The sequence below is a fragment of the Rana temporaria genome, chromosome 1 (assembly GCF_905171775.1).
Source record: "Rana temporaria chromosome 1, aRanTem1.1, whole genome shotgun sequence".
Classification (NCBI taxonomy): domain Eukaryota; kingdom Metazoa; phylum Chordata; class Amphibia; order Anura; family Ranidae; genus Rana; species Rana temporaria.
This window is the reverse complement of record NC_053489.1, coordinates 135096310-135117320: the sequence shown is the minus strand read 5'-3', so window position 1 is coordinate 135117320 and position 21011 is coordinate 135096310. Positions and strand designations below refer to the sequence as shown.

Here is a 21011-nt window from a genome sequence, read left to right as displayed (position 1 = left end):
AAAAAAAAAATTTGCACCAAAACAAGCACCTGCATTTTTTTTGAACAAGCACACACACATACACAAATACGTTGTTGTGAATGGACACCATGTGTGATTTCCACTATCATATACTGCAGCATGATGGCAGACACAAGAGAAATCGCACCAGTGTGTACAGGGCCTTAGTCCATAAACTACCATTAAGATAAAAAAATAGTTGTTCATTCAGCCAAAACCCGGCCGTAATTTCCCATACTTTCTGCCTCTGGACTGTTATGTAGACATGTGCACGCTGAAATATTTCATTTCGGAATTTCGTTTTCGTCCGAAAAATAAATGTATTTAGCTACTCCCTAAATTTGTTTTTTATTAGTTTGTTTCGTAAAAAAAAAATGCATTCGTCCAAAAATCTGAATTAAGGTCTAATTTGTCATTAAAGGCTAATGGTGTCCTACGAATGTTCTAAGAAGATTCGACGGAGCAGCTAAACTGTACGACGCCGCAATCGTACATTTCCGGTTGAATGTTCCGCCTACAAGCTATAGAAGAATTCTAGTGTTGTATGACACTAGTAAAAAATTATATTTAAAATTATTATTACCAGTCAACCAACATTCAAATTCTTCTATAGCCTATGGCCGAGCATTTAATCGGAAATGTACGATTGCGGCGTCGTACAGTTTAGCTGCTTCGTCAAACCTTTTTAGAACCTTCACCAGACACCATAAGCCTTCAATGACAGATTCGATATTTGTGTTTTTCTCTGCTTCGTCAAATCTTCATAGTTCATGTCGAATGGTCTACCCCAACACTGTCTCTATAATGTTGAATCTTTACTCTCTATGTAGAATAAACTTGGACTAATAGAGTTAAGGTTAGGCACATTCGACCACAGATTCGATAGACACAGATTGCTATTGTCAGCGTCATGTCTAATCTCCTATCTATATAGAACTGTTGTAGCAACAAGAACGAAAATAAAGCATTTTTTTATGTCAGATCTTTCAGATTTCGCATTCTGCGCGTTCGTTTTCGTTTGTTAAAACGATTACGAAAATAGCCGAAATTCAGACTAAAATGCATTCGGACAAAAACGAATGCACATGTCTATTATTATTATGTTAGTATAGTTTCCAGCTATTTATGTGGACTACAAAGTCTGTCCTCCTGTTATAAAGAAGAGAGGGAGGTGTTATGCAGTCCCAACGATTGTAACTCTAGGACAAGTTAATGACAGGATAACCAGGTTAGAAAAAAAGAGTGAAAAGACAAGCTGCAATAATAATTTTTGTTCTTGGGTTTATTTTGCGCTCCAATATTAATTACATTAAGGTACATCTATATATATATATAAAACTCAACGTGTGTGTGTGTGTGTGTGTGTGTGTGTGTGTGTGTATATGTATATGTATGTATGTATGTATGTATGTATGTTCCAGCATCACGTCCAAACGGCTAAAGATATTAACATGAAACTTGGCACACATGTTACTTATATGTCAGCAACAAACATAGGATAGGTGGTTTAACCCTTACCCACCCCCATTTGCCATGGTCTGGGTTTTCCTTTAAAGTCCCATTCAACTCTATGGTAAATACATGTTACTTCATAACTTCCAAACTATTGTAGTGAAGTAAAAGTTGATAAACTAAGAGACTGAGGTTCGGAGAGAAAGGGGTGGGTCTGGGTACGGGGGGGGGGGGGGGGATGGGTTAGTCGACTTGGGTAGGGGCACTTTGGTTTTATGATGTAATTTTTTTTGTACTTTGCCATACTGTGGGCCACGCTGGCTTAATATAAACACATAATGACATAGCAAACAAAGCAAAACAAAAAAAAGGCAAAAAAAAAATGACATTTCCCACCATGATGCGAACCAGGATGGAGACAGCGTATGAACGCAAAATTGATTAGGTCTCCGGTAAGTGTTCTCGGAGTCGGAAAAAATTAAAAAATAAATAAATAAACTTCCAAACAGCTGTAGATATTTCGATAACACTTGGTCACATGTTACTTATATGTCCACTTAAACTATAGGATAGTTAATTTATCCCTTAACTACCCCCATTTCTGAGGGTCGGGGTTTTTGTTTAAAGTCCCATGCAAATGAATGGGAAATGTATGTTCCCACATAACTTCTGTACGCCTGGAGATATTTCAATAATACCTGCTACACATATTACTTATATGCCAAATAAAAAATATATGACAGTTAAATTAACCTTACCTACACCCTTATATAAAAGATGGGTATATTTATATTACTTGATTTTCCTCCCCAAAAGGTTAAGATAGGAAGACCGGGCAACGCCGGGTATTCAGCTAGTCATACATATATTTTACATATATGTATGATGTATACATATATTTTTTAAATATATTTTAAAAAAATGTAGTGGGGAACCAGGGACAAGGATTATGGATTAGGATTAAAGTGCATCATCTGTCACAGTCTTGACAATGATGCTAGATTTATGTAGTTTTAGAAGGTCTGACCACACAAAACAAGATATTTCAAAAATAACTTAAAGGTCTGTTTACAGCTAAACTGACCACAATAAAATAACCCCAATGTAATTTTAGAACAATTTACTTGAGGAAAAGCTTAAATCGAACTGCTTAAAAATCCCCCCCCCCCCCCCACCTAAACTGCATAAAAATAAAAAAAAAAAAAAAAAGTTGTGTGTACTCTAAACTGCTCTGGTTTGGTCACATGCTCTTGCATCTCCTGCAAAGGGAGTGCTTGACAACTGTACATTCAGAGAGCCGTCTGTCACCATAGGCTCCCATAGCACAGTTGTTGACACTCCCTCCTCTCCCCTGCAGCAGCCACTCACTGACACTGGGAGGCCAAAGCTGTGAGATCACGTGACCGGAGCAGATTAAAAGTTGGTAACTACACACAACTTTTTAATACAGGTTAGGTAAGAGGAAGAGTTAGTTGTGTTTTTCTTTGACGTTAAAATCAATATATCTAAAATGACCACATAAATTAACATCAATCTAATTTCAGAACTTACAGTAAACTTTCACAAAGGATTCTTGAAAAATAGATATACAAAAGCATATCTATGGTCAAGATTTAAAATATATTATATTTCCTAATCAGTTACGTATTTTTATTATTATAGGATTTATATAGCGCCAACAGTAGGAGGGCCTGGCTCATGGAGCTTACAATCTTTTTTTTTTTTTTCCAAGAAAGAATGTTTATTTACTCTTCAGCAAACACAATAACAGGACAAACGGCCCAATGGCCAACTCAAGGAACAGAACATTCATGTGAGACATATATATGCGGACGCAGCCGCTGCAGTGTATATGGTAAGCACAGATAGAAGAGTTAGAGGAATTGCTGTAAGTCATCTATACATTTTAGCCCTTCAATATGTAACCACATGGTGTCATATGATCCTGCTCTCATCTGCCGTGTTCTGGGGTGTAGGTACGTCTCACGCATCATTTCTACAGTGTTCCAAATACGTTTGTGGTGTACTCTGGCGGGGATGTGAGATAGGTTCCCCAGGAGGCCCCGGGCCCCGTGGTGTAACAAGAGGTGTAGAACAAGCGTGGTCTACCTATTCGTTTCCGTGGATGGCCAGGTCTCCGTGTTTATCTGTTTGCTTAACTCTGTGGGTAGTGTCCTATGGCTTAGGGGCTATTCCATGGGTGTGGACCTATTCCCACGAACTGTAGGTTTGGGGGGGGGGGGGGGGGGGGGGGGGCGGGGTGGGGGGGGGGGGGGGGGGGCACCAGACGGGGCATGCCTCGAGTTACGGCTTGACAGGGTGCTGTGCGGTGGGGGCTTTTATTCAGGTTCAACGAGTCATAGCGCGGTATAGTCGGTGTCGAAGTGTAGTGTTTCCAACAGGCCCACGTTTCATTAAATCGTGTGGGGTTGTCATGGGCTTGATGGATTAGGTCCTCCATCTCCATTGTTTTCTGGATCCTTTGGAACCAGTCAGCTATAGAGGGGGGATGTTTGGAGAGCCATTTGATTGGGATGCACATTCGTGCGGCGTTCACCATGTGCATGGCTAATGACGGCAGTATCCCCTCGGGAGTGTCTGAGCATGGTGGAGGAGGTATTGCGCAGGCGTGAAATCTAGTGTGTCAGTGGTTACCTGGGTAATGACCTTGTGGACCTCCGTCCAGTAGGCTGAGAGCGATGGACAGGTCCACCACATGTGGAGAAACGAGCCAGTCTCTCGATGGCATCTCCAACAGACCTTTGGAAGGGAAGGGTCGATTCTGTGTAGTTTAAGCGGGGTTTTGTACCAACGGGAGATGAGTTTGTAAGCGTTTTCCTGGACTTGAACGTTAATCGAGCCTTTGTGGGCCATTCTATATACTGATTCCCATTCTGCCTCCGTGAGGTCGAGTGATAAATCACTCTCCCACTGCTGGTTGGCCCAGTGCTGTTTGGAGGAGTGCGTGGAGAATAACAGGCCGTATATTGTGGAAATTAGGTGTCTCTGTGGTCTCTCGGTGGAGCAGAGCTTTTCGAACGGGGAGCAAGGTCTAGACCAAATGGAGCTCGGGGCTGTCCTGTCTAGGAAGTGTCGGATTTGTATGTAGGTCCAGAACGGGAAGCTCTCTTTGTCCATTTTGGTGGCTAGTTCCTCCTGAAGCAGGAGTTTTCCTGCGGTGAAGAACTGTCCCGCCTGGACTGTAGGGTGTGGCCACCCATCCCTCAGGAAGGCCGTGTGCATGCCCGGGGGGAAGTCGGGGTTCAGTCTGAGGGGGGTTAACGGGCCGCATCTGTCTGATAGTTTGTGTTTGGAACATGCCTCCCGGAAGGCTCGTAGGGAGGGGGGTATGAGGGGGTGAGCTTTACATGTGGGTGGGGTGTTATCTTGCGAGGACCATGGCAGGTGCGTTAGCGGGACCTGGGAGAAAGCTTGTTCCAGCCCTACCCACTGTTTTTGGTTCCCATTCGTGGCCCAGTCAACTATTCTGGTGAGATTACACGCCAGGTGGTATTTGTGTAAGTCTGGGAGCCCCAGTCCTCCCTGTGGCTTGGGGACCGTGAGTCTAGCAAAGCTTAGGCGCGGGCGAGAGCCCTTCCAAACAAATTTAGTGCATGCTGTTCTGAAAGACCTGAAGAATGCAGGGGGGGGTCTAATAGGGATTGCTTGCATGGTATAGAGTAGTCGAGGAAGGACATTCATCTTGACCACCGCTATCCTACCGAACCAGGATAGCTGTTTTGGGGCCCAGTCTTTCAGGCTTTCATTATCGTTGGAGCAGTGGGAGATAGTTCAGGGCGTAAAGGTTCGAGAGGGAGGACCAGGAGTTGGATCCCTAGATAAGTGATGGCCCTCGTGTTTCCATTTGAATGGGAAGTTTACCTGGCATTGATCACATAGATTCTGGGGTAGGGAAACGTTCAGGGCATACGATTTAGACAGGTTGATCTGTAAGTTGGATATGAGTTTAAACTCCTGGAGATCCAACAGGAGGTTTGGGATTGTCGTGAGGGGGTCTCTTAGCATTAGCAGGATGTCATCCGCAAACGCGGCGAGTTTGTAGGTTTGGTCTCCCACGTCTATGCCCCTGATCATCGGGTTTGACCTAAGTCGCCTCAAGAAGGGTTCCAGGGTGAGGACAAAGATCAGGGGAGAGAGGGGCACCCCTGACGAGTTCCGTTGATATGGGGAAGGCGTCCGACAGGTGGCCGTTCACACTGACCCTCGCCGTAGGGCCTGTGTATAGCGTCGCTATGTAATTTAACATGAGTGGCGGGATGTTGCTGCTTCGAGGGTCGCTCGCAGGTAGTCCCACGCCACCCTGTCAAACGCCTTCTCCGCGTCCAACGACAGGAAGAACCCCGGGGACCCCCTCGAGGTAAGCCAGTGGTGTACGTTCAGGGGCCGTAAGCGTGTGTCCCGTGCCTCTCTACCCGGGATGAAACCGGCCTGGTCAACGTCTATGAGTTTGGGCATGTAGGGAGCAGGTCTATTAGCAACCGTCTTGGCGAACCACTTAAGGTCCACGTTGAGGAGCGAGATGGGTCTGTAGTTGGTCACCAAGGTAGGGTCTTTGTCAGGTTTGGGATGACTACAATGTGTGCAGTTAGTAGGTCTCTGGGAGGGGTTTGGGCGTTGGCGAAGGAGGCAAAGGCCGAAACAAAGAATGGTGTGGAGAACCTTGGTGTAGGGTTTTATAGTACCCCTGTTGTCAGCCCCGTCCGGGCCAGGGCTTTTGCCAACTTTCATTTGTTTCAAGGCCAAGCCGGACCTCGGCAACGTCTAGGGGTGTGTTTAGGTCTGTTCTAGCCTCCTTCTCCGTCAATTTGGTTGGGCCGTACCGTCGAAGGAAGTCGTCAATGGAGGCTTGTCGTGCGACATTTGTGGTTGTTGTGGGACTGGGTGGGCAAATTGTATAGGCCTGTATAGTATTGGACAAAGAGGTTGCAATGTCCGGGGAAGGTGTGTACCTTCCGGCCCTTGCTGTCCGTCAGTGAGTGGACAGTTGTTTTGGCTCTTTTGGACTGTAGGGCTTTCGCCAGTAGTGCACCCGCTTTGTCCCCGTGTTCGTAGAAGGATTTTCTGGCCAGTATATAGCTCTGTTTAATCTTTTTCCCTATAACTTCCAGGAGTTCGGGCCCTGGCCCGCACAAGTCTTGCAGCGTCGCGAGGGCTTGCGAGTTTTTGTGTGCGGCTTCTAGGCGTGCTATGCGTCCTAAGAGGTCATTATAGTGTTTGCGTCTCGACTTGTTTCGTTTGGCAGCCGCTGCTATCAGGAGGCCCCGGACTACAACACTTGTGTGCCTCCCAGGTGACTATGGGGGACGTATCCTCCTGCCTGTTTTCCCGGAAGTAGGCTTCGAGCGCCCCTTCCAGCTCTTTAGCCACTACCGGGTCCGTGAGCAGGGATGGGTCTAGCCTCCACACCCTCGCTCGGGGGTGCCCGTAGGGAAGGGATATTGTCATTGAGATCGGGGTGGTGGTCCGATAGGAGCATGGGTTCTATGGACGCTGCCTTGAGCAAGTGTAGGTCAGTCTGGCTGAGCATCAGGTAGTCGAGTCTAGAGTACCGGGTCGTGGGGAGCCGAGGTAGATGTGTAGTCTTTGACCCGCGGGATTGAGGGTCCTCCACGTATCATGGAGGAGGTGGTTCTGAAGGGTCATTTTAATTTTTTTCAGAGCTATATATGGTGTGGATGATGTTCCGGTGGATGTGTCTAGTGGTGGGTTCAGGGGCACATTGAAGTCTCCCCCCAGCACCAGCATTCCTGTTTGGAAGGGAGTCAGCGCGTTCGAGACAGTGTGAAAGAACGAGACCTGGCGCGTATTTGGGGCGTATATATTGGCAAGCGTGATCGTGTGGTTCAAGAGAGAGCCCTTCAGGAAGAGGTATCTCCCTTCTGGGTCCGCTAGTTGTTCTGTCATTATGAAGGGGCATCGTTTAGCTATCAGTATGGATACACCTTTCGTCTTGGCGTGTGGGTTTGTGGCGTGGTAGGCAGTTGGGAAGTGGAAGTTGTGGAGTTTTGGTGCGTGTGTTGCCTTGAAATGTGTTTCCTGTACAAACACTATATCGGCCTGCGCTCTGTGCATCGTTAGAAGGAGTTGGGCTCTTTTTTTCAGGTAGGTTTAGTCCCTGTGCGTTCACAGAGAGCACTTTCAGTGTGGGTCTATCTGGTTCCGTCAGGGGGTCAGACATTGTGGCAGGTGTCGTTGTCTCGCCGCCGCCTGTGGGGTGGCCGGGGATGACTCAACTGTAACGGAGCCGGGGTGGATCCCTGTGGGGGTCCCTCCGGAACAGCTGTGGGAGCAGAGTATAGAGGGGGGGGGGTTTTAGTCGGGTCTGTAACCCGTCTGGTACCGGGCGGGGGGGGGGGTGGGTGTGAGTAAGTGGGTAGGCTCAGGGGAGGGGTTCGAGGAAATTACCTCTGAAAAACCCAAAAAAAGGAAGACTCCCCCTCAACTAGAGAGGGTGAAAACCGATTAGGCGGGGGAGTAGCCTTCCCCACACCTGTTTTCAGTGGAGCACACAATCGTTTTTTGCGGCCCTGCGTGGGACGCCCACCCCCGTCAACAGGCCTGGGCACTCCCACGCGGTACCGCTCGTGGGTCAACCGAGACCCAGCCAGGAGACGGTCAGATGGTCAGTTACTGTTCTACTTTACTACTCTAGTAGGTCTAAGCCCAGGGTGCCACCCCAGAGCGGTCAACCCTGCACTATGGCAGGGGGTGAGATTTCCGGGGCACATGTTTCATGGCAGCCATGGTAATCAGGTTGAGAGGAGGCTGTTCTCTGTGTATTAGGGGGAACCCGCCACGCACCCCCCCCCCCCCCCCCCAACCGACCCCCCCCCCCCCCGGGCAACCGGGATGGGCCGGCCGAGGGGCCGGGAGGAGGGGGAGAGAGAGGCGGGGAGCCCCCAGTCATGCATCCCATCCCACCTGCTCGCACCTCCCCTTAGGTCCAGGGCCCAACATGTCCCCCAATATGCAGTACATCGTCCCGTATCTGGGCCGCAGCCCCCCGGGGGCAGTCCGGAGCCCGGCAGGGTCTGAGTTTTTATACTTATCCTTAGACCGGTGTACGGTCTGCATGGAAGCCTCCCCGTACTCAGGGGGGTGGGGGGCCGTTTCGTCTCCTAGTGCGGGCATGGTGACCGTCCGGTTGGGTTCGACCCCGTGCGGGACCAACCTGAGGTTCGAGTTAGGCGGGCTTCATGGTCTTTCGAGGCCCCGCTGCAGCGGGGCCTCGCGTTCCGGGCTGTGGCGTGTCCCTGTCTTGGGTATCGGTAGTCCAGCGGTGCGGGCTCCAGGTTCGCCTGTCTCGGCTCTGCTTGTTTGTCCAGGAGGCGGCGACTTAGGTGTGGTCCAGGAGGGGGCCCTTCGTTTCCGTCGGTGCCAGTTCCATGGAAGGATGTCCGGTGCGAGCCTCTTACGGCCAGCTGGCGTGGGGTGTCCCTTTCCCGGGCTTTCTGGCGGTGAGGCGGATAGGTCGCACCCATGGATCCTATGCGCGCTCTTGTGGGTGTCCATGGCTGTCTCTCCGGTGGTGGAATGTCCGCGGTGTCCATGGAAGGCCTCTCCGGAAGTGGCCGCGTCTACGTGCGCCGGAAGAGGCAGGCTCGTGGGCCTCCGGGTCCGGAGGAGGGCGCGGTGTCTCCTGGGTGTCGTAGTGCGGCGGTCACGTGGGTCCTTGTAAGCCTCCAGGAGGCGGGCCAGCGGCTCCAGTACGCTGCGGGGGGGGCGGGGCGGAGGACCCCAGCAGATTTCGCGAGGCATAGCAACAGCCAGCGCGGGAAAAAGAAGCAAACCGTCAGGGACTCAGGCAGTCCAAGTTCAGTAGTGTTAAACGGGGTACTGTAAAGGTGAAACACCCAACACGGCAACTGGGAATAAATTTTGCCAACAACACAGTGGGTAACTTGTCCTGTAGCCATTCTTTGGAGCAGTTAGTTATCTCTGCGGGCTCTTCTTGGTCCGGGGGATGAGATCGGATCTCTGTCACTTCTGGGTCCCGGGGCGGTGATTTGGTTGCGGGAACCTGAGGGGGACCTTCTCCTGCGGTGGCTGGCAGGCTGCGTGTCCATACTCTCTGTTTGAGGGCCATTCCAGCGTCCCACTGACCTGCGGTACAGGGCATACCACTCCGGGACCGCCACCGGTTGTATCCCCAGTGTTTCGAAGAAGCGGGGGAGATCCTCGGGCACCTTCAGTAGGGCGTTGCGGCCCTGATGGGAGGCAGAGAGGCCGAAGGGAAACTTCCACTGGTATCGTATGTTGGCCGCGCGCAGGGCATCCAGCAGGGGTTTGAGGTCCCTGCGATGTTTCAAAGTGATCCCCGAGAGGTCCTGAAACAGCTGGAGCGGGACTCCCTCATATTTTAGGCGCTGATCTCTGGCCTGCCGTAGGATCTCCTCTTTTAGTCCATAATCTACGAGGCAGCAGACGATATCCCTGGGGGGGTCAGTGTCTCTGCCTCTCGGGCGAAGCGCTCTGTGGATCCTTTCCATGGCGATCTGTGAGTCTGGGGGTCGCCGGAGGACTGTATTGAAAAGGATGGTCACCTCCTGTTGGATCTTGTCTCCTTCCACCGACTCCGGTATGCCCCGCACGCGCAGGTTATGGCGTCTCCCCCTGTTCTCCAGGTCCTCCAAGTGTCGGTTCACCTCCCGGAGTTGGAGGGTGTGATCATCAATTTTCCTGGTGGACCGCTGGAGCACAAGATCGTGATCCCCCAGAGTGGCCTCCGCCTGTTGCACTCTGCCATCCAGCGCCTTGAAATCCAGGCGGAGTTCCGCGATGGCCGCTGTCAGGGAGGCGAGCATGGGAGGAACCAAGGGAGCTAGAGAGCAGGAGGTCCTGGCAAGAGCGGAGAGAAAGATTTGGGCGATATCTGCAGAGGAGGTTGGTGATGTAGCTGGGGTGGGGGGGGGGGGGGGATGTTGGGGATGGACTTGAATGTTGTGGTTAGTGTTTTCAATTTTATACAGTGGGATATAGGAAGCAGTGAAGAGACTGGCAGAGAGAAGCAGCAGTCATGGATTGGTTAGTAAGATATATTAGTCTAGCAGCAGCATTCATAATAGCCTGAAGGGGGGGGTGGAGCCTGTGTAATAGTAAGTCAGCGAGGAGGAAGTTGCAGTAGTCAAGGTAAAAAATAACCAAGACGTGAATAATTTGTTTTGTGGCGTCATTAGTTAGGAAGGGGTGAATCCTGGAAATGTTGTGAAGGTTAAAGCGGAGTTCCAACCACAATTAACATTTTTTAAGTGTATGTCCTTTCATCCTGCGTTTTTATAATATAAATCCGGTCACTTACTATTTTACAATCCGCCGCCGCTCCGCATAGTTATTCAAAAAAGATAGTTTTATAAACTATGTCTACACCGTTGTCATTTTGCTTGTGGGCATTGTGAAGCCCACAAGCACTTACTTCCTGGAAGTCTTGGATGGGGAGTGATAATTGGACAGCGCACTGCATCCTGGGAAATGACGACACACATTTCCCAGGAGCATTAGAGGGAGATGATGTCAGATTCCTAGGTGGATTCAAAGGCAGATTTCGTGGGACCGCATAGCAACAGGCATTTCCAGATGAGTAAAAAAATATATATATAATTTTTTTTTTTTTACTTTAGGTCTAATGAGCACAATAATGAAAAAAAAAATTTGGGATGGAAACTCCACTTTAAGGGAGAAAGATTTAGCCAGTGATTGGATGTGGCGGCTGAAGGAGGGGTCGGTGTCTAGGATTACACCTAGCACCCTGGCATATATGTGAAGGACCAATTGATCTCAATGGTAAAGTCATAGGGAAGGGGATGGGGAGGAGGAAATATTACGAGCTCAGTTTTTGAAAGATTAAGTATTTTAAGCATTTCATGCACAAATGTAATCAAAGAAGACATGAGCACCTTCTCCTGCAGAAAGTTCAGGGAGCAAGTCTTCCTCACTACTAGAATTGACAGGATTCATATCCATGTTTTCTACGGACAACGCTGGCCCCGTATCAGACTCATTCTCTGCATCAGAAGGAGGAAGGGGCATTTTTTAACCGTCTTGGCAGCAATCGCTTGCTCCTCGCATAACAAATCCTTCCAGAACAGCAGTGAGGGTGTCCATTAGAGCTGAACGATTAATCGTTAAAAGAATCAAAATCGTGATTCAACTCTCCTCACATACTAAAACAGCATTTCCCGTTTCTATGCAACAAGTTGAGTGAGTGAGTGAAAAAATTATATTAGCATTACACATGCGAACTGAATCACTTGTTTGACCACTTCTCCCTTGAGCTCAGAAGAGGTAAGTGCTTACTGCCGACAAAAAAAGAAAAAAATATAGGCAGCCTGACAATTTTATCACAACATTGGAGATAAAGAGATACTACCTTGTAACATGTAGTTCTTTAGATCAAAGGGATGAACTTCTGTCTGTAAAGTTTTATTAAAAGTTTTTCATAGATGGCATACATAGCACTACAAAACATACAGAAACAGGTATGAGTACATGGTTCCAACAAAAGGGGAAGGCATGAGGTTCAGTAATCATGGAGGAATGAGCCCGGAGATACTGCCTCTAGGCCTCATCAGTAAGGTGGTCACATTAGGAACCTAAAAGTGGCAGGGAGTAATCTATCAAGGAGGATACAGTGCAGTGTACTACAGGCCTATTGGACTCATGTGAGGATGGGAGACTTCAAGTCAAGGTACTCAGTACAGCTTTTGTAAGTACTAAAAAACATACAAGGATTAAGAGAAGCGCCCGACAACTATGTCGGCACTCGACTACCCATATTTTTGTAACATAAAACATGAAAAAGGGGGGGGGGACGTGGGAAAAAAGTAGGGAAAAGAGAAACAGCAGATTGAGGGAGAATAGAAGATGAGGAAGGCACTGAAGGGGGAATGTGTAAGGAGGGGGTGGAATCGCCACCAGCTGCTCTCCCCAGTGATGTGAGAGGTATAGTGACCCTTAACCACTTAAGCCTGTTTTTCAGATTTGGTGTTTACAAGATTAAAACAGTTTTTTTTGCTAGAAAATTACTTAAAATTCCCAAACATTATATATATATATATATATATATATATATATATATATATATATATATATATATATATATATATATATATATATTTTTTTTTTTTTTTTTTTTTTTTTTTTTTTTATAACACCATAGAGTATAAAATGGCGGTCATTGCAAAACTTTTTGTCACACCGTATCTGCGCAGCGCACTTTTTTTGGAAGAAATGCACTTTTTTAAATTAAAAAATAAGTCGACAGTAAAGTTATCCCAATTTTTTTTTTATATTGTGAAAGATAATGTAATGCCGAGTAAAAGGATACCCAACATGTCACGCTTCAAAATTGCGCCCGCTTGTGGAATGGCGTCAAACTTTTACCCTTAAAAATTTCAATAGGCGACGTTTAAAAAAAATTCTATAGGTTGCATCTTTTAAATTACAGAGGAGGTCTAGGGCTAGAATTATTGCTCACGCTCTAACGATCGCGGTGATACTTGTGTGATTTGAACACAGTTTTCATATGCGGGCGCTACTCACTTATGCGTTCGCTTCTGTGCGCGAGCTCGACGGGGCGCTTTAAAAAAAAAAAAATTGTTTTCTTATTTATTTTTATTTTACTAATTTTTACACTAAACAAAAACAAGTGGTCACTTTTATTCCTATTACAAGGAATTTAAACATCCCTTGTAATAGAAAAAAGCATGACAGGTCCTCTTAAATAAATATATGAGATTTGGGGTCAAAAAGACCTCAGTTCACATATTTTTTAAATGTTTTTGCATTTTAGTCTAAATAAAATAAATATGCATAGCTATTGATCTGTAGTATCTCTTACTGGGAATTTTTGAGAGGTGGAGGAGGTACTGCGCTGGCGAGAACTCCAAAGCAAGCGAGGATATCTCAGGTCACCACTTCATGCCAGTATGGCTGAATCAATGGGCATGTCCACCAGATGTTGAGGAGCGTGCCCAGACCCTGTTCATATCTCCAGCACTGGTCTGACACCGCCGGGATGAATTTGGAGTATTTCCGGTGTTCTGTACCACCTCGTTTTGATTTTGTAGCCCTTCTCCCGATTATGGACATTCAGGGAGCCCTTGGGAATATACAAAGGTACTCGATCCCAAGCGGCATTAACAATCACTGTATCCAGTTCAGCCTTCCAATAGGCATGCTCCAATCTCAGTGAAGCGTAAGGCTCCCCAAACATTGTGGCATAAAGCCCTGAGATTAGGTGACTCTGGGGAGGGGAACTGGAGCACAGCGATTCCAACACAGTGGGAGATTTCGAAAAGCTCTTTCTATTCACAGGACTAACCAGGAAATGCTTCAATTGAAAATAAACCCATAAGGGGAAAGACATTGTTTTGGACAAAGATGCAAGTTCACCCTGGCGGGGAAACCTTCCTCTGGAAAAAAAATGCTTCTAGGAAGGCCCTTTCCATACCAGGATTATTAGTCTGGGTTACTCTTGACAGGCATGATTGCACAGTACGAATTCGAAAGCGAGTGTACTTTGCACGCCCTATCAAAGGCATGCAGGGTTTCTCCAACCAGAGGGTGAGAATAGATGCTAGTCGGAATGTGTTTCTTTGAGAACCAGGGAAGGAAATGGAGCTCAGTACCAGAGATCAGTTTATCCAACCACACCCAGCCCTTGTGGTTGGCATGAAGTCTCCAGTCCACTACCCTGGTCAGGAGAACCGCCCAGTAATACCTCTGCAGGTCCGAGAGTCCAATTCTGCCCCCCGACTTAGGCAGTACAAACTTTGTCCACCCTATTCACGCCACCTTACCCCCCCCCCCCCCCCCCAGATAAAAGTTCTGCACATTCGCCTGAAAGCTGTAAAAAAGGAGGGTGGCAACTGGCAAGTGAATCGGACGGTCTGTAGTTTATACAATAAGCGGGGGAGTACCTTAATTTTTAATATTGAGGCCCGACTAAACCAGGAGATGGTAGGGGCATCCCACCTCTGGAGATCTTGCTGTATAAAGTCTAAATTCCGACAGGACGTTATTTTCATACAGATCTTTAAGTTTACTAGGGAGTTGGATACCTAAATAAGTAATGGCGTCCGTTTTCCAGCGGAAAGGAAAGTTCACCTGACAAAGTTTAGGGGGCAAAGACATTTAACGTGTAAGATTTTGAATAGTTCATTTTCAGGTTTGAGATATATAAAATGCAGTTCAAGACTATTTTTTTAGCCGAGACCCTAGAGAATAAAACAGAGGTTGTTGCAATATTTTATGTCACTGTATTGGCGCAGCAGTATTTCAAACGCTTTATATAAAAAAAAGAAAAAAATACACATCAAGTTAGCCCAATCTTTTTGTAAATCTGAAAGATGATGTTACGCTGCGAGAATCGTGAAAGAATTATGATCTTTATTCTAAGCAAAAAAAAAAAAAACTGGGGTTCTCATTTTAGCCAAAATCGTGCAGCTCTAGTATCCGTGGGAACAGATTGCTCAAAAAAAAAAACAAAAAAAAAACAACAGTCCCCAAGGGTGCAATCAGTGGGTAAAAAGGAGCCTAACAATCCATAGATCAATTTATATTGACAGACAAGCTGCAAGGATCAGGGTCCACAGCATTGCCACAGAAAGGGCACTGCAATAGCCCACAGAATCTCACAGGAGAGAGTAACCTGGCCATGCAGAAGAGGCAAAACCCCAAAAAGGCCAAAACCCCACAGCAGAGCAGTAGCTGCCAGAGATGGAACAACTAACAACCAGCACGATGCACCGCACTACTAGGAGATTGCTAGGAGCTATGCCCCAAGTACTGTCTCAAACTGAACCAAACGCTACTGCTCGAGAAAACACACCCCATGCAGGGATAGGACGTGAAAACCTGTACGCACCCAGCCAAAAACATCCCCCTCCCATAATTCCAAGCAGCACATTAAATAGTATGGTCATTGCCTGGCAATTAAAACAAGTCGATAGCTGTTGGAAAATAAGCACTTAGTGGGTACACATCCAGTGTAAAGAAACCCAGGCCAGATGTCCCTTGGGCCTCATGCACACAGGTCATTTGAAGAGCTGCAAAGCCACTACCAACGCCTGGAAAATGCAGCTGTAAAAACGTGCTTTTAGTAGCTTTTTGCATTGGCGTTAACCACTTAAAAAAAAAAAAAAAAAAAAAAAAAAAGGCGTATATTGATTGGTTTGCGTTATAAAAAGTTATAGCGTCTGCAAACAATGGGATAGATTTATTTAGACATATATTTTTATTGTTTTTACTAGTAATGGCGGCGAACTGCGATTTTTAGCGGGACTGCAACATTGCGACAAACAAATCTTTTTTGGGACCAGTGACATTACAGAGATCAGTGCTAAAAAAATTATCAATGTAAAAATTACCCTGCCAGGAAAGGGGGTTAACGCTAGGCGGCGACCATGTGGGTCAACTGTGTTCCTGGGGCCGAGCAAGGGTAACCGTTTCCTGGGTGTGTTTTAACTGTGTTGGGGGGTGGGCTTACTGGGACAACACAGAGATTGCCGTTTCTGATCACTAGGAACAGCAGCTCTCAGTACTGTCCCCTGTCAGAACGGGAATTATCCTTGTTTATATAGGCAGATTCCCATTCTGTACCGCGATTGCGGGTGCCCGAGGGACATAAGAGTCAGCCGGACCCACGGGCATGCTCCCACTATATCTCATGCATGGATCAACGTACAGGTAAGTCAGTATGAGGAGCCGGGGCGCCCTGCCGCAGTATATGAGCTGTGGGCAGTCGGAAAGTGGTTAATGTACATTTTGTCATGCAAGCTTTTAGCAGCGTTTCTCTGCCTCTATTCAAAAACAATGGTTCCCTATGAGAGCCCATTGATTTGAATAGAAGTCACATCACAAATCGGATCATGATGAAGGTGAACCCTCCCCAAAATGAAAAAAAATAATACCAGAGCAGAGCATACCAGATCAAAGGGTCTGGTATGGGTTTTAAGAGGAAGAAAAACCGGAGGATGAAGACATCGCCGGAGGGAGAAGAATTCGAAGGAGAAGAGATGCCAGAGCTGCTTTAGCAAAAATGGAGACAAAAAGGGAACCTGACTGCCCAAAGTTTTGCAACAGCTGGTGGGCCGACAGTTTGAGCGCCCTGTTCTAAAGTCAAAAAGGTTATTTAAACTTAATGCCTTACCTGCTTAAGTGCTCATCTACAGCAGAACTGGTCTCCCTCCCTGCTCTCACAGGCACACAGACAGCAGAGGGGATCATTAACTGCTTCTGCTGTCAAACAAACCCTGTGAGGAGGGCGGGGTTGAGTCAAACTGTGTGTGCCTATGGGAGTGTGCCCCCCTAGCAATAGGCTTGCTAGGGGGGCACATGCAGAAGAGGAAGGGTGGGGGAACGCCACAAAAGGAGGCAAGATCCCCCTGTGCAACATCTTTGAGTATAACATATTTTTAGTTTCTTTGGTAGAGAAGAGATTTTAGAATCACGTTAAGTGGGGAAGCACTTCAGCAGTTTGAATTTCAACTCCAGGCAAACGGCTACATACAGGTAAAATACAATATAAGATGTCCAAAAGGATATGTATTTTTGTCTAATCAGTATGGAGATTTAAACAGACCTAAAATAAAGCTAAAAAATCAGTCTGGTGGCCTTCACTTTCTGTACAGCAATTAGAGCTAGGCCTCCTGCTTGCTCTCATTTTACAATTGGACAGTAAGACCTCTTGCACAATGGACATTTGTGCTCGCTCTCTAGACGCCTTTGCACCCAGCAGCACCGTTCTGGTAGAAAACGCTTGGTGCTTGTAAACATTTATGCACATTTTAGGCACATCAAGGGCTTGAGCGTTAAATCATTAGCTCATTTATTCTGGCCACTGAATTAATGCTCAAGTGCAAGTAGCGTTAATTTGTGTTTAGATGCGTTTCAAACTATTTTGTTGCCAAAACAATGCTGCTCCTGGATGCGCTGGCAAAGGTTTGTTTATTCTGTCTCTAAACGCCTATGTGTACATGGGACAAAATCAGGTAACATGCAGGGGTGTTTAGAGGAAGAAAAAAAAAAGAAAAAAGTTATGGGCATTGAAAACTCCCAGTGTGCATAAAGACTGATGAGGTCATTTATCTACGCTCTCTTCCTGTCAGTGTTCCTCTGCAGCAAAAATGAATTCTAGACACATAATACACAGCACAAAACGAATGACTGTCCCCATGCAAGGCGCCTCCTATCAGGGCTTCTGTACAGAGGAGTACAAGAGGCTAGTTGTGTACAAGTAGGAGCCTACCATTTAAAAGGATTGTTGGTCAGATGAACACCGATTGGCTGTCACAGTGATGACGCGTTTAAAAATCATATATAAATGTTTCCATACATGCGGTTTGCTTAGACCTTTTGTTTGCATCAACCTATTAGTGAGCAAAGGCTTTATTTATTTAGGTAGCGAATAAAAGGCATCAACATTACTTTACAACTTTTAGTCTCGGCTCACACTACTGCGATGCAGGAACCAGCACGATTCATGTGCGGGTTTCCACATCGTATCCGACTCTCATGCACTTCACACTGACATTACGAACTACTGCAGTGATCAATGTAGAGTTAATGACGCCGCCAAATAATTTTGCAGAACGCAGTGTGAACTGTGGGATCGGATCCCATGTGTCTGAACACCCATGCCATCTGATTCCAATGTAGACCAAAAAAAAAAAAGTCCTGCACCAATTTGGTTCAAATGCGACTTCAGCTATACCAACTGTATGGCTAAATTTGCATCACACAGATGGCATGTCTAGCATCGCATCAGTGTGAACCCAGCCTTATACCCCTGTACTAACTATGTGCACAGGACTTACATATGCTATTGGTTAATATTTTTTTTCCACACATGTGGAACCCAATGTGGCTAGTTGGGATTGGTAATGGTTAGATATTTCCAACTTTTATTTTTTATTTATTTTTTAAGTGGGGAAGATCTTAGTGGCTTGATCAATGTATCAACATTTTTGTCTAAATAATACTCATCTATATAGTTATCAGTGAGAAGTGGATCAATATCTAGGGCTGCATGGGAGGCAGGGCTAAGCCAAGTCAGGTGGTCTAAAGTCTCTAGATATATCATTATGAACACCTTTTCCCACTCCACTGAAAGTGCTCTTTAGCACAGCTCTCGTGAGAATTTGCCCTGGATTGCATTAGCACAATTGACCACTCTAGGAAGTTTTTGAATCAGCTAGGCCTGTCTAATGCCCCGTACACACGATCGGCTTTCCTGTTGGAAAAAGTCTGATGACAGCTTTTGGTCGGGAATCCCGACCGTTTGTATGCTCCATCAGACTTTTTCCAACGGAAAAACTGCTGGAAAAAGAGAACGCAGGATCCTTTTTTTTCCTCGTCAGGAATTCCCCGTCAGATTGGAAAGCGCTTATGAGCAGGGCCCTCTTAACCCTCCTGTATTTTATTGTACGGTCTCACTTTATATTGAAAAAGCGCTGTGCAAACTGTTGGCGCTATATAAATTCTGTAGAATAATGTTATTACCCACTTCAGTCCCGGAAGGATTTACCTCCTTCATGACCAGGCCATTTTTTGCTATACAGCACTGCGTCACTTTAACTGACAATTGCGCAGTCTTACGACCGTGTACCTAAACAAAATTGTCTTTTTTCCAGAGCTTTTTTTTGGTGGCGTTTTTATTTTGTCCACTATAAACAAAAAAAAAAAAAGGACAGACATTTTCCTATAATAAATAGCAACAAAAAAAAAATCTTTATCAGTTTAGGCCACTATATTTTTCTACATAATTTGGGCATTAAAAAAAAAAAAAAAAGAAATAAGCGTATATTGATTGGTTTGCGCAAAAGTTATAGCATCTACAAAAAAGGGGATTTATGGCATTTTTATATATTTTTTTTTACTAGTAAAGGCGGCGATCAGCGGTTTTTAGTAGGACTGCAACATTGCATCGGACACTTTTTTGGGACCAGTGACATTTATACAGCCATCAGTGCTATAAAAGTGCAACAATTACTGTATTGACACTGGCAGGGAAGGGGTTAACACTAGTAGTGATTAAGGGGTTAAAGGGTCACTAAAGGAAAAAAAAAAATAGCTGAAATGACTGTTCACAGGGTATATAGACATAATAGTTAACTGATTCCTTTTAAAAATGATTAAAAATACATAAAAAACAATCATATAATGTACCTACAGTTTAGTTTCGTTTTGTGCTGTGTTTCCTGGTTCTCTGATGTACAGAGCCAGAGAGCCAATAGAGGGCAGTGACGGTTTTGCAAAACGCAACTGGATTGGTGCTGACACACAGTAATCACACCTCCTTGATTAGTGACCACAGTGAGAAATCTCCCAGTACTGTGGTGATCAGGAAACAGACAACCAGGAAGTGTCCAGAACAGAGAGGATTTACAGCAACATCAAAGTAAAAACAAACAATGAGGACATGAAACCAGGACTACAGTAAGGTAAAGGAAGCTATTTAGCTAAAAAAATAAATCCTTTAGTGACCCTTTAAGTGTGTCCTAGTGAGGTGTTTCTAACTGTGGGGGGGGGGGTGGACTGACTGGGAGTACAGAGAGAGATCGCAGTTCCTAATCCCTAGGAACAGACGATCACACTGTACTTCCCTGACAGAATGGGGATCCGCCTTTACATTGGCAGATCCCCATTCTGCCTTCCTGTGGAGCAATCGCCATGCGCTTCCACTGCATCTATTACATAAAATGTTATACGCACAAAAGAGCCGCCCTGCAGCAGTATAACTGAGGCGGCTGGTCTGCAAGTGGTTAATATTAAAAAATATATATATATATGTGTAAGTTATTCCTCTGTTCTTTTTTGTCAACAGCCACACAGGAGTTAAATTAAGTTTTTCTATATTCTCTAACTTTGCAAATTAAAATATCTACAAATTAAAGAAGAAACATATTTTTGTGATACCACTTGTAAAGCAATGTCAGTGACAAATGATAGATCTACTGACTGCAGTAACAGAACATTACCTGCTTTATTCATTTCCTTGCATGCTGAAGCTGGAATGTTACGGCCCAGAAGAAACTTGAAGCTGTCGGATACAAACTTCTGTTTGCATGGAATTCCTTTCTGAAGGCAGAGGAATGCAAGTGTCAGTAACATCCGTTCACAGTGCCTTGCTCCAGGCTACACATACACAATACAAGGAACTGATGAAAGATGCGCGAGTGGAAAAAACAGGCCATGCTTGAGATTTACAAACCTCGCTACTGTTCGCGATACATATCAAGTGTAGTTCCACACAAAACCGTATTATAATAAATATGTTTTTTATCTCTTTAGCATAAATGTAGATTCTTTATAAAAGGATAAAAGCCTAACCCTGATCTCAATTCACAAAGTTATTTCCTCTTAAAATCCGAGAAAAAATTACTCACAAAAAAAAAAAACTCTACTAAAAAAAAAAAAAAGAACAAGTTATTTCAACAAAATGTATTTTACTCATGAAAACATGCAGTATTTTATCTCATATGATTTCCAGTGGGATGGATACAATGAAGGATTGCAACCCCTGACAGTTTTTATCGACG

At 45.6% G+C, this 21011-nt stretch overlaps 1 protein-coding gene across 4 annotated transcripts in view; it reads right to left on the bottom strand.

Annotated features, from left to right (window-relative positions):
• FER (FER tyrosine kinase) overlaps window positions 1–21011 on the bottom strand; it is a 353477-nt gene that overhangs the window by 307300 nt on the left and 25166 nt on the right. For all 4 annotated transcript variants that reach the window (XM_040343195.1, XM_040343168.1, XM_040343185.1 and 1 more), the window contains exon 2: window positions 20451–20550. The gene's annotated coding sequence lies outside the window, so the exon portion shown is untranslated. The remainder of the gene's footprint in view (window positions 1–20450; window positions 20551–21011) is intronic.